The sequence below is a fragment of the Saimiri boliviensis genome, chromosome 16, assembly GCF_048565385.1.
Source record: "Saimiri boliviensis isolate mSaiBol1 chromosome 16, mSaiBol1.pri, whole genome shotgun sequence".
NCBI lineage: Eukaryota > Metazoa > Chordata > Mammalia > Primates > Cebidae > Saimiri > Saimiri boliviensis.
The window spans coordinates 67,544,098-67,570,000 of NC_133464.1; the positions used below are offsets into that span (position 1 = coordinate 67,544,098).

The 25,903-nt window shown below is 36.9% G+C and overlaps 1 protein-coding gene and 1 pseudogene across 3 annotated transcripts in view; one reads left to right on the forward strand and one right to left on the reverse strand.

The window, feature by feature from the left end:
- The window catches only part of LOC141581687 (mitogen-activated protein kinase 6-like), a 38,901-nt pseudogene extending 18,122 nt beyond the window's left edge, over window positions 1–20,779 (forward strand).
- Window positions 1–25,903, reverse strand: part of DGKH (diacylglycerol kinase eta) — a 190,492-nt gene that overhangs the window by 141,233 nt on the left and 23,356 nt on the right. The gene's annotated exons all lie outside the window — the stretch shown is intronic.

A 25,903-nucleotide genomic window follows, 5' to 3' on the forward strand; every position in this document is an offset into this window, starting at 1 on the left:
TTCAAGGGTTTCTATAGTTAGGGAAGAACCAGCTGACACACATCCTACTACCCATTTGTTTTCTGCTACCTTTCTACAGGTTTTCTTTTAAAATACAATTGCTAAAAACCTGGCAGGAAATAAGTGAGTGGTAGCGATGATACATATGTACCCCCGTGAGATACAGATGCGGGGATCTGTCAATTTGCACTCCTTCTGAGACTGTGGAAAACAACATATGGACTTTGCATAAACAAAAATTAATTTGGAATCTCTCTTTTGGCAGAAACTGTAATAAAAATTTAAATCTCCTTTTGAAATAAAACTTGTAAATGGCACAATGTTGTACGTTTGGCTCTTAACTCCATCCAACTGGTGACGCTCAATTCGTTACACAGGCCTAGGCCTATGAGAAGTAGGAAGATAAAATGTAAATCCTTGATGAAATATCCACATTCAAACAAAGCATTACCACATAGATACCAAGTCAGACCTTTTTGAACTTTGTGGTGCTTCTCACAGACTCACATTAAATTCTAATATTTCTCCCAAGCCCAACTCTAGTTTATGATTGGAAAAACATGTTTATTTAAAGATGAAAACTGTCCTAACAAGTTTGAGTTAAAGTTTGCCTTTTAAAGCTGCTTAAAATTTAAAGCTATCATCAGAGCTTATCAATTGTTAGATCAGAAACACTATTTTGACATTGATATATAATTTCTGCAAATTTTTTTATTAAGGGAAGATACACACGACAAAATTGACCATCTTAACCATTTTTAAGTGTACAATTCAGTGCTAAGTACATTCACATTGTTGTGCAAGTAATCTCCAGAATTCTTCACCTTGCAAAACCAAAACTCTATACCCATTGAAAATTCCCCAGAGCCTCGATTCTCAGCCCCTGGCGACTACCATTTTACTTTCTGTCTTTTTAAATTTGACTACTCAAGGTACCTCACAGAAGTGGAATCATACAGAAATATCCTTTTCGGGTCGGCTTATTTCACTTAGTATAATGTCCTCAATGTTGATCCATGCTGTAGTATACGTCAGAATTCCCTTCCTAAGGCTGAATAATATTCCATTGTATGTATACATCACATTTTCTTTACCCATTTCTCTGTTTATCAGCACTTGGTGTTTACACCTTTTGGCTGTTATGATTAATACTGCTATGAACAAGGATATACAAATATCACTTTGAGATCCTGCTTTCACTTCTTTTGAGTATATTATCAGAAGTGAAACTGCTGGATCATATGGCAATTACATTGAAAATTTTTTTAAAAACCATTATACTGTTTTCTACCATGGCTAAACAATTATACATCAATGCACAAGGGTCCCAATTTCTCTACATTCTTGCCAACACTGCTATTTTCTTTACTTTTTTTTTTAAACAGTATCCATCCTAGTGGGTATAAGGTGGTATCTTATTGTACTTTTAATCGCACGTCCCAAATGATTACTGACATTGAGTATCTTTTTTTTTTTTTTTGGAGACAGAGTCTTGCTCCTTCCACCTGAGCCTCCCACGTAGCTGAGACTACAGTTGTGTGCTACCATGCCTGGCTAATTTTTGCATTTTTAGTAGAGATGGGGTTTTGCCATGTTGCTCTGGCTGGTCTTGAACTCCTAGACTCAAGCAATCTGCCCACTTTGGCCTCCCAAAGTGCTGGGATTATAGGTGTGAGCCACAGCGCCCGCCCAGTGTTGAACATCTTTTTGTGTGCTTGCTGATGATCTGGATACTTTCTTTTTAAATTTTTGTTGTACTTTTGCATTGTTATATAGTAATTGTGAATTTGGGGTGTACATACATGTGCTGTTTTCGATACTTGTAGACAATGTGTAACGATAAAATCAGGTTAACTGGGTTATCCATTATCTTAAATATTTATCTTTTTTTGTGCTTGAAACATTATTCTTTTTTTCTAGTTTTTTTGAAATACACAATAAATTATTAACTATAATTTCCATACTAGACTATCAAATACTGGAACCTATTCCTCCTATATAACTGTATTTTCGTACCCATTAACCAGTCTCTTTCATCTCCTCTCTCCCCACTTCCCTTCCAAGCCTCTAGTAACTATGATTCCATTCCATTCTCTATCTCTATGGAATTCACTTTTTAAAAAGCTCTCATGTATGAGTGAGAACACACAGTATTTGTCTTTCTCTACTTGGTTTATTTCCCTTCATATAATAACCTCCAGTTACATCCACATTGCAGAAAATGACAGAATTTCATTCTTTTTATGGCTGAATATTTTCCTTTGTATATAGACCACATTTTCTATCCACCCATCCACTGATGGACAGTTAGGTTGATTCCACGTCTTGATTATCGTGACTAGTGTGGCAATAAACATGGGAGTGCAGATTATTTCTTCAATAAACTGATACTCTTTCTCTTGGATATACAGCAGGCAGTGGGATTGTTGGATCATATATTAGTTCTATTTTTAGTTTGTAGAGGAACCTCATAATACTTTCCATAATGGCTGTACAACTTACTACTTTCTATTCCTACCAATATTGTGTAAGGATTTCCCTTCCTCTATATCCTTGCCAAAACCTGTTATCTTTTGTCTTTTGATAATAGCCATTCGGACTGAAGAAGTGAAATAAACACTCAAACAGTGCTGGTAAGACTATAAAGTAGTACGGCCGTTACAGAAAAGTGTGGCAATTCCTCAAAAAAAAAAAAAAAAAAACACCTAAAAATAGAACTACCATATGATCCAACAATCCCAACATTTATTATTTTTTGTCTTTTTGATAATAGCCATTCTAACAGCTGCAATGTGATAGCTCATTGTGGTTTCAGTTTGCATTTCCCTGATGATTAGTGATATGGAGCATTTTTTCATATACCTGTTGGCCATGAAGTATATGGCCAACAGGTATATGAAAAATATACCTGTTGTATGTCTTCTTTTGAAAAATGTCTATTCAGGTATTTTGCCCATTTTAAAATCAGATTTTTTTCTTGTAATTGAGTTGTCTGAGTTCCTTCCATATTCTGGTTATTAATCCTTGTCAGATAAATAGTTTGCAAATATTTTCTCTCATTCTGTAGGTTGTCTCAGAACTTCATTGCTGTACGGAGCTTTGTACTTGATGTAATGCCATTTATCTATTTATGCTTTTGTTGCTTGTGCCTTACACCAAATGATTCGTGTCATCTTGAGAGAAATATCTATTCCAGTCCTTTGCCCATTTTTTAATTGGGTTGTTTGTATCTTTGTTAAATTGTAGGAGTTCTTCACATTTTCTGGATATTAACTGCTTGATATATGATTTGCAAATATTTTCATCCATTCTTAGGATACTTTTCAAACTTGATTGTATCCTCTGATGCACAGAAGTTTTTAATTTCAATGGGTTCAATTTATTTATTTTTTCTTTTATTATCTATGTTTTGGTGTCATATCCAAGAAGTCATTGCTAAATCCAATGAAACTCTTCATGAAGCTTTCCTTCTATGTTTTCTTCCATGAGCATATCTATGTTCTTATAGTTTCAGCTCTTATGTTTGGGTCTTTGATCACTTTTGAGTTAATTTTTGTATATAATGTAAGGTAAATGTCTTAGTCCACTTGTGCTGCTATAACAAAAAAACACAAAATGAGTCATTTATAAACACCAGAAATGTATTTCTCACAGTTCTGAAGCCTGCAAAGTCTACGATCAAGTCACCTGCAGGTTCAGTGTTGGTGAGGGCTGCTCTCTTTGCTTCCAAGATGGCTCCTTATTGCTGCATCCTCCAGAGGGGAGGAATGCAGTGTCCTCACTGGCAGAAGAGTGGAACAGAAGCACAGCCATTCCCTCAAACCCTATCATAAGCACCCTAATCCCTTCCATGGGGGCTCTGTCCCCATGACTCAACCACCTCTTTAAAGCCCTAACTCTTAACACCTTCACACTGGCAATTAAGTTTCAACATAAATTCTGGAGGAGATGAAAACATTCCAATCATAGCAGTAAGGGTCTAACTTCATGCTTTTGCAATACATATATCTAGTTCTCCCAAAACAATGTGTTAAAATATTGTGCTTTCCCTAGTGAAAGATCTCAGCATCGTCATAGAAAATCATTAGACCACATGTGTATGGGTCGATTTCTAGGCTCTCTATTCTATTCCACAGGTCTGTATGTCTATCTTCATGCCAGTACCACTCTGCATTACTGTAGTTTGTAAGTTTTGAAATCAGGCAGTGTGAGACATCCAAATTTGTTCTTTTTCAAGATTTGTCTATTTGGGGTCCCTTGATATTCTATACAAATTTTAGAATGTATTTTTCTATTTCTGAAAAAAAACACCACTGGGATTTTCATAGGGATTATATTGCATCTGTAGGTCACTCTGGAGAGTACTGACATTTTAACAATATTAATTCCTCCCAATATATGATCCCAAGATATCTTTCTATTTTATCCATGTTTTATAATATTTAGTTCACAAGTTTTACATACAGTTTTCTAAAATTTATTCATGCTTATTTCATTTTGATGCTATTTTATGTAATTTGTTTTTATCTACCCACCTTGGCCTCCCAAAGTGCTGGGATTACAGGTATGAGCCACCGTGCCTGGCCTACCTTAAGTAATACTTTAATTTTAATTTCCAGTTATTTATTACCGACATATACTTTTGATTTTTGTATACTGACACTGTACCCTATGACACCGTTAAACCCACCATTTCCAGTAACTATTTTGTAGATTCCTTCACATTTTCTACATAATTTTGTTGTCTCTGAATAAAGATAGTTTTACTTCTTTGCAAATTGCACGCCTCTTATTTCCTTTTCTTGTCTCATTGCACTAGCTAGAACCTCCAGTATAATGTTTAATAGAAATAATGAGAATAGACATCTATCTTTGTCTTAATTCTGTCTGAGGGATTTAGGGCTTCACCAATAATTAGCCTGCTGTTTTTTCATGGATGCTGGCAAAAGACAACACTTCTGAGTCAGAGAGAAAAGACTTTATTATTCCTGGCACAGCAGGCATCATGAACATGCTGACAGTTCTTCTTGGCCCTACGTCTCATGGGTGATGTGAACAGGCCCAGATAGATGCTATGCATACAGCAGCTTGCATTACAGGAAAACAACAATGAACTTGAGGAATCCAGCACTTTATAGCACACAATAAGCAAGTCTCCTCTTTGTCCCAAAGGGAGATATTGTCTCATCCTTCAAGGTTGCTCCCTGCAAACATAACACTCAGAAATTGCCCAGTTTAAAGAGAGTTCAAGGCCCAGCAAAATGTACAGGAGCACAAGAGACACATGGCAAACCACATGAAAATTTACCACAAACCAAGATGGTTTCTCTCAACAATCTACTCTTTGTTTCTAGCAAATTTTTACATGAGTATGCCATGTAGTTGGCCGTTCTAATTAATCTAACAGAGGCAGAACCAAATATGTTTGTTTGTTTCACACAGCATCTAATGAAGACTACTATCAATGGGACTCCACGCAGCAGGATGAGGCCAACATGCAGTACTGACCACAGCCTTGCCTTCTAGGTTCCTGGACTTAGTTAAATGTGACTAAGTCTTGGGAAGAAGGATGAACAGTAGGTCTTATTTCAGATAGCTAGGATGTAGTCTAAGGACAGGACAGTCTATTATATTTCACAACCTATACAATGACGTTTAAAACAATCTGCTGATTTTTCTATTGTCAATAACTGCAGGAGGAACTAGATCGGCTAAAAACCAACCTCCATATCCAATGGAAAAACATTACATGGTCTACTCTCCCCTAGATCTAAACACAGAATATGAAGGAGCACAAGTGTCTCCAGTTTGAGATTTGCTGTTAAATCTAATTTGGATCACAATGACACCAGTGTGTCGAAGCCTCATGGGCAGCAGACTCAACTATATATTATACATTTTGCCACATAATCTGAGACTCCCAGGGCCACAGGAGAAACAAATGAATTAATAAGACTGAGACAAATTTATGCCAGACCATGTGTTTGTACGAGCAGGTCCACATTCCAGAGCTCCTGCTGATGGCAGGTGCAGTAGAATAGTTCTGGGCTTTCTGCGTCTATGTAAGTTTTTCTGATTTCATAGCATGTGAATGGAAATGACCACCTCAGCAGCAGGCCAGTTGCTACTTGACAGGTGGATCATACAACTGTTTTTCAGGTTGTGGAGGAAAAGAGATTTAACTAGCCCTCACCCTTAACCTTTTGGAGTCTACAGTTTTCCCTCCTCAGGTGCCAGGACTGTTGCTCCACAGAATCAGAGTGTCCTACTCCAGTAGTTACATCTTCATCTTTTTTCCAATCAGCTCCTCTGGGATTTTACCCTACTTTTCCAAATATATTGTAATTAGGGTTGTGATTTCTTCTTTGATGCATGGGTTACTTAGAAGTGTATTATTTGGTTTCCAAATATTTGAAGATTTTCCAAATGCCATTCTGGGGTTTGTATTGTTTTTTCTAATTTAATTTTTTTGTAATCTGAGAATATATTTGACATGATTTCAAAATGTACAGTAGGCAGAATAATGTCGCTCCTCAAAGAGTCCATGTCCTAATCTCCAGAACCTGTGACTATGTGGCAAAGGGAGATTAAGGTTCCAGATGAAGTTGAATTTGCTAATCAGCTGATCTGGAGAGATGGAGATTATTCTGGATTACCCAAGTGGGCCCAGTGAAATCACAAGGATCCTCATACGCAGAAAAAGGTAGCAGAAGGGAGAGAAGCAGGGATGGTGGTGTAAGGAAAAACTCAGCTAGATATTGTTGCTGTTGAAGATAGAAAAACGGGACTGCGAGCTAAGAATCTGAGTGGTCTCTAATAGTTGGAAAAGGCAAGAAAATAGATTCTCTTCCCCGAGCATACAGAAAGAACACAGCTTTGCTAATAAGCATGGCAAGCATCTGAAAGAGTATATAATCTATGGTGCATAAATGTCTGCCTTTTATATTAAATACTGAATATATTTACATGCATATGGATGACCAAGAGTTCTTGTATATCAATAATTATGTCTTAGATTGTGACTAAAGGTTAGTGATCAATTTCTAGTTATGGCTTCCCCATAATCTGCTCTCATATTTTGGTCACTGTCTCTACCTGGAAAAGGTCACTTTGGTCATACCTGCATTCCAGGTAGAGACAGGCCAGAATGCTGCTCCTCCCTGTGTCGTTCATGCTTCTTAAGACTGGGTTTAACACCAATTCTACTTTTATTTCTTACTAAGTACAATACTTGAGAAAATATCATTGGTTTCCAGGGGTACTTTTTCTCTTTTCTCTCTCTCTCTCTTTTTATTTAGCCTGTTTTATCTTTTCAATATTTCTTGGAAGCTTTTAAAGACAGAGAAGGTTAAGTTGTCTGTCCTAGCAGCTTGGGCTCCCTAGAGGGAAAGGATTAGTGGGTGGGTTAGTGAGCCAACCATGGGTCTTCAAGAAGCGACCAGTTGCCTGGGAAGCCGCAGAAGCCCAGTCCCACGCGCTTCCTAACTTCGGGTGTCCCAGGGCCTGGAAGCGCTGCACCCCCTGCTCCCTCCTAGGGCGTCCCCTGCCGAAAGCAGCTGCGCTATGGTAAAAGGGCACGGGGAACCCATTTTAACCAATGCTATCATCTCGTTAGGGTGCTGCCTGACCTTCCTGCATTACTAAACTGTAAAATAACCCAACTTTGCATTTGCATAACTGTGGTTTTTTAAAGTTCTCTATTTGAGTCTCGCTGCTGAATAAAATAGGAAGAGAGGATGGCACGTCACCATTTTACAAACAGAAGAGTTTCAATGACCTTCGGATGTCATACTGCTACTTACAGTATCACCACACTGTCCATCCACCACCCCCTTGGATTTCTCATCATTTAAGTTGCAAGTTCCTTGAAGCATGAAGCAAATCTCTCTCCCTCTTTTTTTGTGCTTTTTGCTTCACACACATTTAAAACGCTGGCCACTGGCAGCATATTTACTAACAGTGTCATCTTTAAACATCTTCATTTAGGTTCATTTAATCTTTTAAAATCCTCATGACCTTAACAGTCTTTGTTTTAACATGCTTTCAAGTCAGTTAACTACCATTACTCTAGCTGACACTGAAGTTTCTAGGCTTTTTTCCTAAAAATCAAAAACAGGAAGAGAGTCCCAGCAGTTAAGAGCCTCCAGCATAAAATTTACTGGCTTTCCATTATCCTGAAGAACTAGAACAATTATTCACATTCTTCAGTTCATTTCAAAAGAACTTCAACAAGCCCTGTGATGAGCCCCAGGGATACTTAAACCAAACATGCAAGGTTTGGAGACTTTGGTGGGGAAACAAATATAAATTGACAATGCAATTTGTACATGTAAAGAAAAGGGAAATAAAGAGAATTACTGATGTCCACAGAAGGGGCATCTAACCTTCTACAAGAAACGTCAATACAGAGTGTCCTTCTCTTAATAAATTAAACAGCATTCTAGAACCTGGTGAAAATGATGACTTGAAAATATTGACTACTTGGAGCAAGCTAGTATTATTTTACAAACATTATTTCTACTGCAGGACCAGCAGTGAGATCCAATCATGCATGGCCTCAAACAAAATCACTGTACCATAAACTAAACTTAAAAAAAAATAAAATGGGTCTTTGTCTTGGAAATTTATGAACTCTGGGAGCTGGGGGAAATGCTATAATATAAACAGAAATTGATGGCTGAATATAATTTGGCATCATTAAGGCAAACAAAATGAGAATAAATACTAAGTAAAGAATATGAAAATCCTAAGAACATAAAGAAGGTCATTAAAAATACAATTGGAAGATCTAGAAAAATATTTTTTAAAACAGCTTTACTTTGTGCTATTATGCTACCAATAAAATGTAAGATGTTTTTCCTTCTTTAATAACTCAATCCAAAAGCCATTAGGTGAAACTGAGCAAGGTAGAAAAGTAAGGGGTGTCAAAGGCTAAGAAGGGTAATGCGGGTCTCCCCATGGGCCAGTATCAGTGTTAGAACCTAAGCAGAGTGAGGAGGGTATGTGTGCAGTCTACCAGGAGGTGTGGAAGCCTGCAGGGAATGAGGAGAGCAACGAGGACGACTGATCTAATATGTTAAATATTTTCAGGATGGATTAATCTGATATGTTAAATATAGTGAGGATAATGAGAGCCAGGTTTCTCACTGCCTAAGGAAAAAAACATGACTGAACTTTGTGGAGTGGATTGGACTCAAAGGTACCTGTGTGAACTCATTGTTTCCAATATTAATTGATACAAAAATAAATAAGACGTAACTCTGTCCACTGAGAGGGCCTGGGAACAGAGATACCTCAATACCAATGAGCACACCTAAGGCTCAGATCTTGGTTTCTAAATACTATTCTTCACTGAAAGGAAGTAGGAATCCTTGGAGAAAGAGCTGATTTCAAAGCTGGAGCAAAGAAAGAGCAAGATGAACTCTGGACATCTCAGGATGCCAGAAACTTAAGTGCTTAAGAATGCTGGGGACATATCAGAAGAATTGACAAAATAGCCTGAGGTGGCTCCTACTGTTATAATCTGAGACAATTCAGGCATCCAAAGAAATAACAATACTAATGGCTTATATACACAGAATAAAACATGGAGCTATAAGTCTGAACTGATATATACAAAGATAATTTTTAAAACAGGAGAAAAATGCCAGGAATAGTAGTTCACACCTATAATCCCAGCACTTTGGGAAGCAGAGGTGGATGGATCACTTGAAGTCAGGAGTTCAAGACCAGCCTGGCCGACATGGTAAAACCCTGTCTCTATTAAAAACACAAAAGTGAGCCAGGCAGACATAGTGGTGCACACCTGTAGTCTCAGCTACTTGGGAGGCTGAGGCAGGAGAATAGCTTGAACCTGGCAGGCAAAAGTTGCAGTGAAACAAGATCATGTCACTGCACTCCAGCCTGGGCAACAGAGCAAGAATCCATCTCTGGGGGGGGGGGGGGGAAAGAAGAGAAAGATTTTTCTCAGTAGCATAGCAACATAAATAGAGAAAAGAATGACGAAAATAAAGAAAAGAATGATAAAACTGGAAAATTCTTTGGCAACCATGATAGTAATTATTTCAAAATAAAATGTATCTCTAGTGTTTAAAAATATGTATATAGCATGGTAAATTTTGAACAAAGAATAATCCAAGGTTTCCTTTCTCAGTACTGTTTGGCTGAAGAAGCATAAAAATTAGAACTCAGGCTCTCTGACTTAATGGCTGGGCTGGGGTAGCTCACTTACTTCTCTGATTCTTAGTTTCCTCACCGGTAAAGTGATATGAACTTAGATTCATAGTTCTAAACTATTAAATTCAACAAACCCTCTCTTCAAATAAAATCTTATAAAAAATCTGTAATATACATAAAACTCAGATAAACAATGAGATAGAAGTTTTCTAAGGCACTTAAATTACAGTTAAAATTGGTATAGTTACTAGAAAATGCCTAGAAACCTGGAGCTTAGAGATTTCAAGAAAAAAAAGACGGGAAAATAGTCATAAAGATTATTTGTTATAATTTAACATTGTAGACTTGATTTTTCCTTCATACAGTTGTCATATTAGGTAGCCTTTTCAGAATCTAAAACTCTTAGAGGAAGATTTCTGTAAGATGAGTTGATTCAGAAGTTAGTTTTCAAGAGATTATGATCAAGAAATAGAAACAGTTCATTCATTTCATTACATCAAACATAAATAATGACCACTCAAAAAAATTCATTAGAATACTGCCTAGGTATGTCCTTATACTAGAAGTCATAATATACTCATTAAGGAATAGCAGAGCTGGGAAGGAACGTCTATCGCAGAAGGCAGAAATCCATCTTATAACCACAAATGAACATCCATATTTATGGTAGGAAACTGGGCACCTCAGAAGGTGCAGAGTGAATCTAGAATGGAGCCGTTAAATGCCTTTTCTAACACTCTTATATTTGATCTGATAAACATTAACTATTCTGTAGAATGCACCCCATCAAAAAGCATGAAGTAAAAAGAGCACCAACAAATGAGGGAGATATCTAAATGACCATGTTAAGCAGCAATTTAATTTTGTATTTTGGTATAGTGAAAGAGAAGACATTAAATTATTGAACTTCAAGGATAAAGAAAGAATTGTTCAGGTATCCTGATAGAAAACGCACTGTGAGAAAATCAAGCTGACCTCAGGTTTTTCAACAACAAAGAAGCCAAAAGAAAATGGAGGGAAAATGGGACCAAAGAGTATCATATTTAGTCAAGTTATTCCCGGATTAAAAACAACAAGCAGATATTTTCAAACCTGAAAGAACTCAAAAAACACCCATGCACCATTCCTGGAAGTACTACTTAACAATGAAATACAAGTCATTAAGAACAAAGAACTCAGAAGCACACAAACTGTGGTGAAATGACTTCTGTGAGTGCTGAATGCATTCAAATAAAAATCATTTTTAAAGTTAGCATTATGGTTACAAAACAAAAGGTGGACGTGGTCAACCTGACAGCGTAAAAGTTATCACACAAAGTTAGGAGGTGCTGGGAGGGGACAGGGATAAACTCCGTGAGTGAGAATAGTTCACCTTTCCTAGGAGGTAAAGGAAGCACGCCTAAACTGGAATGGAGGTGATGAGCAAAAACCCACTGACCAAATCAACTGAAATCCTTTTCTTATTCTTTTTTTTTTCTTTTTTTTGAGATGGAGTTTCGCTCTTGTTACCCAGGCTGGAGTGCAATGGCGCGATCTCGGCTCACCACAACCTCCGCCTCCTGGGTTCGGGCAATTCTCCTGCCTCAGCCTTCTGAGTAGCTGGGATTACAGGCACGTGCCACCATGCCCAGCTAATTTTTTGTATTTTTTTTTTTTTTTTTTTTTAGTAGAGACGGTGTTTCACTATGTTGACCAGGATGGTCTCGATCTCTTGACCTCGTGATCCACCCGCCTCGGCCTCCCAAAGTGCTGGGATTACAGGCTTGAGTCACTGCGCCCGGCCTCTTACTCTTTTCTTAAACTTAGAGGGTTCTTTAAGAACATCTCTCTTTTAGTAGAAGGAGACAATGGAGGCTTGGAAGGGCAGGAGGGTACGGGGGAATGGATGATGAGAAATGCTCAGTGGGTACAGTGTACATTATCTGGGTGATGAATACTCTAAATGCCCTGACTTTATCACTATGCAATCTATGCACATAATGAAATTGCACATATACCCCATAACTTTGTGCATATATCCATAACTTTGTATATATTTTAAAAAATACACAAATAACTTTGTACATGTATTTTTAAAGAATATACCTCTTGGGCTGGCTGTGATGGCTCATACCTGTAATCTCAGCACTTTGGGAGGTTGAGGCAGGTAGATCACCTCAGGTCAGTTGTTCAAGACCAGCCTGGCCAACATGGCAAAACCCCATCTCTACTAAAAGAAATTCAAAAAAATAGCCAGATGTGGTGGGGGGTGCCTGTAATCCCAGCTACTTGGGAGACTGAGGCAGGAGAATTGCTTGAACCTGGGAGGCAGAGGTTGCAGTGAGCTGAGACCATGCCACTGCACTCCAGCCTGGGCGAGAGAGAGACTCCGTCTTAAAAAATAAAAATAAATAATATATATATACTTCTTTAAGAGAGGAAAGAAATATATTTGAAAGTCAATCATTCTGTTAGTATGTTAAAGTAAAATGAATTACTTTAAAAATATTTATTGTATGAATCCATTTTTAGAAGTATTTTTGTCTGTCTGTCGTATATATGCACAGAAAGTACGTCCGGAATGAAGTACCCCTAATGTTAATTAGAGTTATTTCTGGGAAGTGGAATTTCAAGATTTTTTTAGAGTTTTCAGTAGTATGCTTCAGTTTGGTATTATCTGCTGGCATCTGGCATCCACGTGCACTCCTTGAGTCCCAAAGTCTCAGAGCACACGGGTAGGAAAGCTGAAAATGCCATTTCCCAGACACCCGTGGGTTCTAGATGTGATTTGAATTCTGCCAATCAGATGCACTAGATTTGGAAGGTGAAAGTGAAGCAAAGGCCACTTTCTAGCTGTTAACAGATAGCCAGAAAACAAGGTCCAACAGCTGTATATGTTTACAGTGACCAGAATCCATATTCCAACGTCTAGTCACTAGCCCTGCAGGTATGAGACAGCTATGGCAGTGGCAGCAGTGCTACCAGTAAGAGCAGCAGCCTTCTGACCTTAGATGGCAACTTAACACTTACAGTCCACTGGTGGCCTCTGATTTTCACACATCCTGACCTTTCAGGAAGTCTGTAAGAACCCAATTCCCTGAATTAAATCCCTTTTTGCTTAAAATGCCTAAAATGTTTTGCTTCCTACATTGAAAGCTCACTGATGCAGTACTTACTACACTTCATTTGATTCTTTACAATTGCATGTATCATATTTATAGTTGCAAAAACAATAGAATAATTTAGTTCAAGAAAATAAAAAAAAGAATGGGAGCAACTCTAACAAGATGTTCATGCTACTTAATTCTGGATGGTGGGACTATGAAAGTCTGTAATCTTCTCTTTACTTTCCATTCATTTTCCCCAAAATACTTCTCTTTTAAAGAAATAAACAGATCATTTTAATTGTAGAGCAAGAACTAGGGGGAAGCAGGGCTGGAATCAGAAAAATCACTTAGATTGCTGATGAAATAACCCCAAACCACCCTTGCAGCTCACATTATAGCTGGATATTTTTATCCTAATTCTATTTGGTTGAAATGGAAGTAGACAGCCTTTAAATCTGGATGGTCAGCTGTCTCTTTTATTTTCTTTAGATAGAACAGAATATGAATGCCTTCAACCAGTCTAAGATGTTTCTAAATAGGCTGACCTGAATCACTCTAACTTTTCCATTAACCAGATAAAAGTTCAAGGCCAGGGCCAAGGATAGTAAAAGTTATTCTCCAATTTTCATTCTGCTTCAGATGGATAATATTCAGAAAACTGTATTTGTCATTCCTTGTATGAACATATTATTGATCCTTTTTTTTTTTTTTAAATTTCTTGGGTAAATGCCTTTATTCTTTCTTGCTACTGAAACATTAAGGTAGTGTTACCAGTAATAATCAATAGTAAAGCTTCATGAAGCTTTTCAAGGTTCTGATACCAGACTTTCCCTAATGATGTTTTTCTGCTCTGAAGTTTGCAACTGATATTTAAGTATTTTAAGTATTAATATATGAATATTAAGTATTTTAAGTATTAATAAAGTGGAGATCTAAACCACATCAGGAAAAAATACTGTTATTTTTAGAAATGTTGTCAAATTCATAATATGAGCAGAATAATAAAGCAGCTTTTAGTTTTTCTAAACACCATCTAGTCTCTCAAGCACTATGTTACAGAATTTATTAATGGTCTAATGGAAGAATTATTACAAATATGAGCAATTTGAAAGCACCAAGAAGACTATCTAAACTGAACTGCCAAAAGAAAGTAAATAAACATCATGAAGAAAGAGAAAGTGATGCATAATTCTATATTTTATAAAAGATGATGAAGAAAATATTTGAGGGCTTTTATTTAACAGGATAAAAATCTCAGTTATATATTACTGGAAGAAAAAAATTACACACAGAAACATATTTTACAACTTAGAAATAAAAGCCCATAATTTCCAATAACCTATAACTTCTTTCTCATCCTATAGAAATTGGAGTTATAACAAATCATTTTAATTAGCAGATTCAAGCAGCTTTCCTTGGATGAATTATATTGTCACATCTGCAGGAAAAAAAAAAAATCTGAATGGTACGGTTTTTTAAAACCAATATTCTGTTGCTTACATATTCTTTGAAAAGAGCCATAAATTATTTGTGATAAAATAATTACATTCTCAACATTACATATTAAAACATTATGGTCACAAGAAATAGAAACAAAGTAAAAATAGAGCCAACTGTAGACAACAAAACAGCTAACCCAAACTTGAATAGCAGTAAGATTTCTGGAAAATAAGCAATAAAGAAGAGAGTTACAATGTTTTCTTACAAAACACTCTCCTGATATAAATACTGTATCTTTCTCCTTCCAGCTCTATGTTGGGGATTGATTTTCTTTTCTCTCTTCAACTGGTCATTATCCAAAAGGCCAGTACAGAAAGTTTGCATGACAAGAATATGACAGGTAATAGAAAATAAATCACTACTTTAGATCAGCTGCACATACAAATATACATGAAATTTTTCTAAATATAATAATTCTTTTATTATTTAAGTCAATAAAGAACTAAGCTGTCTTCTATCCAAGAAACACAGCAGTCTGTTACATAGCCTGCAAACAACAAGATAAATTTTACTTGTCAAGTAATTTTTTAAAACTTAAGTTGGTGTCTTGGTGCCTACAAACTTGTTTTAAAAAAAAAAAAATCACAGACTAAATTTTGAGGAATTTATATACAAAATACGCTTCCACATTATTTACAAACACCATCTGGAATTTCCAGAAAAAGGCTCTAAGAGGATTACACACAACAATCCAAAATGGAAAGCAGAATCACATTGAAAGTGGGCTATATTAAAAAGGAAAAGGCTATTATTGTATGCGACTTAAAGCTTATGGTATTATAACTGTTTAAAACTGTTCTGGAGATTTAGTGCCTTTAAAAATAAAAATGGGAAGATTCAATTAGAAGCACAGAAATCAAAGATGGAATTAGGTAACAGTGGCGGAACCGAGGTGACAATGAGCTTGTAAAATGTAGACAGCAGTCTGAAAATAGGAAAGAGTAGGAGGAAGCTGCTGAAACAGGTAGCAGCCAGCGCCTGCCATGGTAACCATGATGACTGGATGAACATCCATCATGACACGAGGCTTAAAAGAATCCCCACCTGCACCTTCCTTACGTTTCACTTAGTGGTTCCAGCAACCTGTAGACATTAATAAATAACCTTTCAGTAGACTAAATAAGCTAGCAGCAGCAACGGGCCCAAGTTGACAGATCTGTTAAGGGCTAAGGTTCAAAGGGACTTCTGAAAGATTTAAGGGAAGAAAATGACAATCATTTTATGTATAGATTAACAATGGTTCAAAAATAATGATAGTGGAAATTCAGCCAAGTCCTGAGTGCACTTTTACAGTTAGATCTCATATTCATTGATGTCCTGGGCCCCAAAAGACATACTTTCATGATGAAATAATTATTTTCATTATAAAGTTCTTTCACTTTAGAACAGTGAGAAGCAATGTGGCAACAAAGCCACCACCAATCTTCTAGCCCCCAAACACTATTCTACATATATTAACAAACTGGAAGAATTATCACACCTTCAAACACCACTAGAACATTTACACATGAATGTAACAAACTGCAGAAACATAACTAACAGGAAAAAGTATGAAAGAAACAGAAAGTAAATCGAAGCTCACTTGTAGTTACCTCGTTTAATCTGTATAACAATCCAGCCACATGAATCTATCTCAATTTTAAAATTAGGAAACTGAGTTTTAATATGTTACATAGCTCCCTTACAATTAGTTAAGTATAAGAGGCATAAGGGCCTGTTTGTTGTACAAACTCAATCTCCATTATTACACATTGCCACTCTCATGCTCCATGTGAAAAAAAAAACCCTACATAATATTTATGTCATGAGTAGCACACAATTTCAAATTCTAATTCTATTTTTCCAAAAACTGTTTTGCTAAATTAAATTATGTATTTATTAGAAGCATATCTCCAACTTTTCTTCAACATTATATAATCACACCAGATAGTGGATAGCTAAAATATAGACATGTTTCTTTAGTCCCTAAGTCCAGCATATAAACAGGATCTATATTCAAGTTGTTAGGGGATGAGTGGATGCATGGATAGATGGATAGATGGATAGATGGATGAATACGGTATAGACAGTGGCCTCTTTAGATACATCATCTGAGTTAGGAAATGAACAGGTAGGTTATAGCCTGTATGACAAGGTAGGGCAAGGGTGTCTTTCTTGTCCTTCTTATGTGGATTCTTTCAAGTCATATCTTAATAGTTATTTTAATATGTCACAGAAAAATAAAATGTTCACAAATATTTCCTTTGTTTAGATAAAATCTAGGTGATTGTCACAACTGAACTTTTATCATCCTCAGGATAGAAATATAGATAAATGGTATGAAGACCTGACAAAAGATATGAAGCTATAAGAAAAATAGGGTTTAAAATGGCAAAAATCATATTCTGAATAACTTAATACACCTAAGCCAAATTACTCTTTAAAACAAAACACATATTACCCCAGTAGTAATTCTCACAGCAGTGCAAATAAATCAGCTTCCTTCAACTATTATTGAGTTTTCTACTTACATACCTTAAGACAATAATGACTATAATTTTATAAATATTTAATTCAAAAACACTTATTTGATCATAAAAAGAGTATAAACAGAACTCAGTAAATTTCCTAATTCATCTTTCCTGTTGTAGACAGTCTGACAAAAACAGCATGGTAATTTCTATGAGAACTCCTGGAAAAAGTTCCATGAATTCAATGGATACTTCATAGCAGAGTACTGGGAGAAAACGCCAAAGCCATTGTGCTGTTCAGTCCTGCTGGAATGCTATTCTTACTCACACTTCAGGACCCAGCTCAGTATGACCTTCTCTGGAAGACTTCCATATCTGCTCAACAGCGCCCACTATGTTTGTCACACAAGAGCACCCACTACTTTGCTTTTGTGACAGCATGTATCCATTAGCATATATATTTGCATGCATGGCTGTATGCCATATACAAATATTCCTCAACTTACAATGGCATTACATCCTCATAAACCCATAGAAAGTTGAAAATATCATAAGCTGAAAATGCATTTAATACACCTAACCTGCCAAATATCATGGCTTAGCTTAGCCTACTTTACGTGTGCTCAGAACACTCACATTTTGCCTACTGTTGTGCATCGAACATGAAGCCTATTTTACAAAACAGTGTTGGGTATCTCATATAATTTATCGAGTGCCATACTGAAACTGAAAAACAGAATGGTTATATGGGTATTTGAAGTATAACTTCTACTAAATGCGTATTGCTTCTTCCACTATAAAGTTAAAAAATCTTAAGTCAAACCATCAAAAGTCAAGGACCATCTGTATATCTGTACATATAGCTGTCTCTCCCACTATAAAAAAGGACTGCATTCTACTAATTTTCCATCTCCCACACAAAATACACAATATTTTAATAAATGGCAAAGAAAAGGAATTAGTACGCTGCATGCCCTGCTCTAAAATCTTGAGGGTATACTGGGCAGGACAGTGCTCTACAATTTCATTATTCTACCAAATAGATAGCAAAAAGAAGAATGAACATTAACATAGCTAAAATATATCAAAGAATTTCTCAAAACTATATCTATTCCCTTTTTCATTTAACAAACATCATTTAAGCAATTACTATGTAACAGGCAGTGTTCTGGGCACAGGAGGCAGGGCAGGGAATAAAAGAGACAAATATCCCTGCCCCCATGGAGTTTACCTTCCAGTATTAAAAGATGGATTTAGAAAAAAAATGGTACTATCTAGCGTATTGGATGGTGATCAGTGCTAAGGGGAGAAGTCAAGAAGGAAAGAAAGTTGAGGCATGCCAGGTTGGGGGTAGGGACTGCAATGCGGATATCATCACCAGAGCAGGGCACACTGAGAAGGTGACCTCCAAGGTGAGGGAGGGACTTTTATTAGTTGAAAATCCCTTTTACTTTTGTTTAAAAACTCACTGGTTAAAAACATTACATTCTATAAGGTGTTAATTATAAACAAAAGTCCATATACATCACCCTGTCTAGGCTTTCATAATGAGATTTCACAGTCTAGTAAATTTAGAAATGATCTAAAACAGAGCTAATGGGAAGCTATTGTCTTATGACAGTAGGCAGATCTGTACTTCTTTGCAAAGTAAATATTTTTTTTCTTGATCAACACAATTCAAGTTTGTTTTAGATGCTGACTTTATTAATGTGGAACATCATCTATATTCTTTTAATATCAATATAATAATTGACCTCTTTCAAAAACCAATTATGTTCCAGCCACTGTTCTAAATACTCAAATTATTTCATTAAAATCATCACAACAACTCTATGAGGTAGGTATATTTATTATCCAGATTTTAGAGATAAGGTTGGGTTACAGAGATTAAGTAACTTATCTGAACACACTTAGAGGATAAATAGGACAGCTGGGATTTAAGACCAGGCCTTTCTCAAAAAACAAAGTCCATGATCTTAAGCACAATGCTACATTGCCTCAAAGATAAGAGCAGTTATATCATACAGCATTTCAATATGCCTGCCTACTTACTGTTCAAATATAAACTTAATACAGAAATTGACCACCTAACAAAAGTTTTTTTCTTCTAATTCAAACATTAAGCAGTATGAACTCAAAGCAGCAAAATACAGCTCCTATTTTTAAAGACCATCTTGAGAATCTATTATATAAACACTGAGTAGTGATGCCAGGGGTCATTACGATAGGGAAAAGGAAATAAAATGTACTGATAAAAGTAAACCACATCCTTCTGTCTCTAAGAATGTCTCTAGTCTCGGGGTTATTCCTTTTAAATTAAACCAACATGGCCCTCTCTCGTGGGTCCGGGTTACGTGGCAGCAACTATATATAGGCACGGGCAAAGGCTTCCAAACTTAGTTTGGAGAGAGAGTGAAGTTAACCATTACTATGAACCCAAGCTTATTATAGATCTTTCCAACTGGAAAGAACAAAGCAAAGAAAAATCTGGTAAGACTGTAATCCCAGCACTTTGGGAGGCCGAGGCGGGTGGATCACGAGGTCAAGAGATCGAGACCATCCTGGTCAACATGGTGAAACCCTGTCTCTACCAAAAATACAAAAAATTAGCTGGGCATGGTGGCACGTGTCTGTGATCCCAGCTACTCGGGAGGCTGAGGCAGGAGAATTGCTTGAACCCAGGAGGCGGAGGTTGCGGTGAGCCGAGATCGCGCCATTGCACTCCAGCCTGGGTAACAAGAGCGAAACTCCGTCGCAAAAAAAAAAAAAAAGAAAAGAAAAAAGAAAAATCTGATAAGAAAGGCAAATCAAAATGGGAAAGGAATGGATAGGTTAAAGCCCAGATAGCGCTAGAGGAAGCATCACAGCAACTGGCTGGAAAAGAAAGGGGAAAGAATCAGGGATTTGATTGTGATTCATTATTGCAGGAACTATTCAACTTAGTTCCCAACATGAGCCTACTGATGTTATTGATAAATTAAATGACTTAAATAGCTCAGTGTCCCAACTAGAATTGAAAAGTTTGATATCAAAGTCTGTAAGCCAAGAAAAACAGTTAAAAGGAATGGCAAATCTGGCTCAATTAGAAGCCCTGTACCAATCTTCTTGGGGCAGCCAGTTTGTGAGTGGGGGGGAGGACGGTTTTCTCATAAACCAGTTTTGTAAGGTAAGGAAGGATGAATACGTTGAGAAGGAAAACACTTGCACTAGTTACTTGGAAGAGTTATTTGGCAGGAAAGAAGATACTGGAATGCTAGTAACTGAGCCAATAGAGGATGGGAAGCGTGGGGAGGGAGGAATTGAGGAAGGATTTCTGAACAACAGTGGGGAATTCGTCTTTAACAAGCAGCTCGAGCCCACAGGCATCCGTGGTTTCGCAGTCCAGCTGGACCACCACTTAAGTCCATACAGGCCACCTTAACACCTTCTGCTATGAAATCTTCCCCTCGAATTCCTCACAAAACATACAGCAGCATTCTGAAACATCTGAACCAAAACACTTGGCAGATATTTATCTTTGTATTCTTCATGAAATGTGTTTTGTCTTTTTTTATTACTAGTGTTTAAGTCATTTTTTACTTGAATCAGATGGTGTCATTAAGGATTTTATTAGTTCTTGGTTTTTAAAATCCAGACTTTCTTTTTCTACATGTGAGATTTCCTTTTTCTACATGCGAGATAGTTTTCGTCTTAACTGGCATGTCATTTGCACATAAAAATAAAGAGTAGAGCAAAATAATGCAATGCAGGAGGAGACAAAAGAAACGCACTAAGACAAATAAAGAACATTCTCTCATAGAACAATGATCTGTTTTACAGGAAACAAAGCTTGCCTTGAAATTTACACAATGAGACTGTACATAATTGCATGAAAATATCTATTTTTAAGACATTTTTCATTCATGAGTAGTTTCAAATTTTTCATACCGTACACATTTCTTAAAACGCATGATACCAGCAGCAACTGAAAATGAAAGCCGAATTTGGTACACATGTGTTATCTATCTCAAGGTAACAAAAGTATGTGGCAAAACATATACCACCCACAGTGCTTCACAGTATGTACTTCTATTTAGCCAGCGTTTATTGTAGCTAACTATTCTTAATAAGACTCATTCACTGTTTATAAATGTTGTGGTACACATTCTTTAAAGTGAAGCTTTAATACATCACATTTATTTTAGCAATTCGGTATATTTTCTGTATCTAATTATAAAAATTAACTTAGTTTTTAAAATTTATTTGCAAACACGCCTTTTCTATTTGGCACTACGGTTTGTTGCTTACCAAGCTGAATACACAATGTCAGCTTATCCTAAGGTTTTTCACGTACTTAATTTACTGAAGTGTTCATTTTAAGTAACATGCTCACTGTGTAAAGGAATTTGTATTTTGAAGATGCTTGATCTGTCTGCAGATAAAAATTAGTTAGAAATTACTTTAGTATAAAATACTCCTAGAAGTCTTAATTGTGTTTATTTTTTTAAGAAAACAAATGTTAGACTGGTGTGCATGGAAATAATTAAGGTACATCATTATTGTAGTTTAAAGCTGTACATGATAAGACATTCTGTTTTCACTGTATATTTTTATAAATGATCTATTCCCCATCCCAAGGCAAGCATGAATAACAAATCTTAGGTTAAACGTAGCATGTGGCATTGCAGTCTCTTAGAATTTGTTTCATCTATTTTATTTTATTGAATACTGTATGTATCTTTGGTTGTCCTGTTTGAAGAAAAAGGACAAATATACCATGGCCAGCAAAAAAAAAAAAAAAAAAAAAAAAAAAAAAAAAGCACTGACGATTAAGAGGTAATATAAAGTGTTGACGTTAGCAAACACAATCATATCTATTTGTCATTTCAAGCTTTAAGATCTTTCTGGAATAACAGATATTTTTCCATGACCTGAACTGATTATCTCAAAGCCAAATATGTACTTGGTGAGGAGGGAAAAATGATCTTCTTAAATTAAATCAGTAATTCTGTGTTCTATCTTCAAAATTCTTTTTTAAGTGTGTTGAAAATTAAAGCATAAACTAGTATCTATTTTTACAGAAGAGATTTTTGGGTATACTATTCTGACTTGATATACTATTCTCATCTGATAGGTTCTCAACTGATGGATTTCAACTGAAATATTGGTTTTCCTTAAAAAGCATAGAAATTAATAATATTTTTCTTTTAAAATAGTTTAACACACATTTGATTCTCATTATTTGCAGTAGTTATGTTCAATAAAGTCACTACAACTCCGGATTAACTGATTTGAACCACTGCCCCTATGGGAAATACCAGGTTTAGATTCCTGCAAACCTCTGGTCACAAAGTCTTTGTCAATTAATCAACAGATAATTTCATTTTATGTGTGCGTCCATTTAAAGAATATGTGTGTATACATATACATTAACAGAATATATATGACACATATAACATCACATGTTATGTAAGTTATATTCTTAATAAAACATACACATAAATTCTTTAAACAGAATGTAAGTATACTTGATTCATTTACACTGAGCTCAGGGCAAACAGCACTATAGCTCATGCCTGAAGGAAGCCTGTCTAATACACATATTTTTTCATAAAACCTTTTGCTTTTAGGAAAACCAGAGAGCACTTCAGCCCAGGGGGTCTCTGTAAACAGTGACATCATCAACAAAAAGTACAAAAATGCAAGAAGCATGTCATGAAAGGGCGCTTGTTTATTGCATGAGAGCTGAAACAAGAAAACAGAGCACAGCAAGGTTCCACCTTAGCTGTGAATGTGCACGTGGGGCAACTCCAATTTTTCACATGTGAAAAATCACATTTTATGCATGTCCGCAAATGACTGTGGAAGCACCACAAGTATTGATTTTGGAGCCACAAATAAATGTTGGTGACTAGGCAAATTAGCAAATACTGAAACCATGAATAAGGAAGATCAACAGGGTAAAATTTAAGTATGTACATGTAGTGGTTTTTGTTATGTGAAAATATGCTAAATGTGGTGCTGTGTTCAATAATGTCAGCAAATTGCAGTAAAGATTGCCTGACACCTGAAAATGTGACCTTTCACTTCATAGTAACCTGTCAGAATTGCCTTCCAGTTCAAGGCTGAATAATGTCCCATTATATGTGTGTACTACATTTTGTTTATCCATTCATCCATCAACGAACACTTGGATTGCTTCTACTTTTTGGCTCCTATGAATAATGCTGCTGTGAACATGATGTAGAACTGCTTCATAATTCTATTGTTTTCAGCTGGGCGCGGTGGCTTATGCCTGTAATCCCAGCATTTTGGGAGGCTGTGGCAGGTGGATCATTTGAGGTCAGGAGTGACCAGCCTGGCCAACGTGATGAAACCCCATCTCCACTAAAAATACAAGCATATTAGCCAGGCATTGGGGTGGGTGACTGTAATCCCAGCTACTCAGGTGGCTGAGGCAGGAAAATCACTTGAACCCAGGAGGCAGAGGTTACAGTGAGCTGAGATCACTCCACAGCACTCCAGCCTGGGTCACGGAAGGAGATTGTCTTAAAAGGTAACAGTAATAATAATTTTAATGTTTTCTATATCACATGATCACATTGTTTATGTTAAAGAGTGTATAAAGCTCCTCAAGCTTTATCAACTTACAGATAAACATGGGGTTATAATGATGACAATAATCCACACTTTACTACTGGCTATTTCCCTTACTTACTCAGATGGGACCCTGGCCTCCTTCCTCACCCAAATATTTCCTAGAGTATGCTCCTTCACCTCTCCCTTCAACTACCCCCACTCCACCATTGTACAGGAAAGTCAAGTTCCCGTGATTCACCTGTCCATTCCAGACCCTCGATTACTCCACACACCCTGGGGCCTTAAGGCAATAATGCCATAAAGTGATTCTCTCCTCTCCCTTCATTATATCTACTCTCTTGTTCCACAGCAAAGGAGAATGAAGGGGCTGACCCAACGTGCCAGGGTGCTGCCTCTTTAAGAAGAGAAAGAGTAGGACCACAAATACTCAAATGGTAATAATTTAAAATTGTTGTGACATACATGAATGATGATAAGGCAACATTTTTCCTTTCTTACTATGGAATCGTAACTAGATCTATGATAAAAGCTCTATCTACTTAGATGATACTCAACTTACAAAAAGGTTCACCAAAACAGTTCTGGTTTCTGGCTTGTCCAAGGCAGAACAAGCGTGAGAATTCTTTAACTGTGACTGGAAGATTTCACTAGCTCCTCATTCACTCACATCCTTCTGACATTCAGAGGTGCCCTACTGGAAAAAGTGCCCTTCACGTCAAGATTCCAGAGTACACAGTTAACATTTACTAGCGCTTACTGTATGCCAGGCTGAAGGCTTTATCTCCTTAATCCTCAGAATATCCTTAATAGTGTTTACATATGAGGAAAGGTAAGGTTTGGAGACGTTCTGTAACCTGCCCAATAGAAACTTGAACTGGGACTCACGTTCTTTAATGCATTTCGGGGTTTCACTTCTATATTAAAAAAAAAAAAATCCAAACCAAATTTCTTTCTTTCTTTGGGAAACTTGCTTTTTTGTGTTCTAAGTAATATAGTCTTTGTATTTTACTAAAGAGGGCCCCCAGCTGTGCATACATGAGCTAGAGATTTTCCCCAGCAAAACCTGTTGTTAATGCATCTCTAAAGCATATTTTAAATCATTAAAACACACAGTTTATTTTAGAACTCTTTCTTTTCTCTTTCCTTTTTTTTTGTTGTTGTTGTTGTTTTTTATTGCATTTTAGGTTTTGGGGTACATGTGAAGAACATGCAAGATTGTTGCATAGGTACACACATGGCAGTGTGGCTTGCTGCCTTCCTTCCCCTCACCTGTATCTGTCATTTCTCCCTATGCTATCTCTTCCCACCTCCCCACCCCCCCTTCTCTTTCCTTTTTTAAAGTTGAATGCAGTCACAGTGGCTCATGCCTGTAATCCCAGCACTTTGGGATGCCAAGGCAGGCAGATCACAAGGCAGGTCAAGATCAGCCTGCCCAACATGGTGAAACGCTGACTCTACTAAAAATTAGCTGGGCATGGTGGTGCGTGCCTGTAGTCCCAGCTACTCCGGAGCCTGAGGTGGGAGGATGGTTTGAACCTGGGACCGGGAGGTTGCAGTGAGCAGAGATCGCGCCACTGCACTCCAGCCTGGTGACAGAGCGAGACTTCGTTTCAAAAAAAAAAAAAAAAAAAAAAGATCTGAATGATTAAACTTTAATTTTTGGACTTGACCTTTGCCAACAGTCTTCTCTTCCTTCCTACCTCAGCTGCTCAGACCCATGGTTACTCCTGAGGACCTGACTCAAGACCTCACTCTTCATCCAACATCATTTCCAAAGCTTGTCACTGTATCCACCGACACTCTCCCTGGCATACACGGACAAACCGCAACAGTGGTGTGATCCTGTCCTCCACTTCACTTACTGTACCCAAGCAGCTGATCATGATTCCACACCAGGATGACAGGGCTTATAGTCCTGGTCACCCCCTCAGGTGTGCCCTAAATGCAGCCTGATATTTACACTGCTGCATTTCTCTAGTCCATGCCCTTTCCCATTCCTGCTCATGCATTTCCTACCTTTCTTCTAGCCTCAGACCTCCATACCCTCTCCCCCGTCTTCATTCTCAGCTGACAACCTAGCCTCATATTTCCCTGAGAAAATTAAAAGAATCA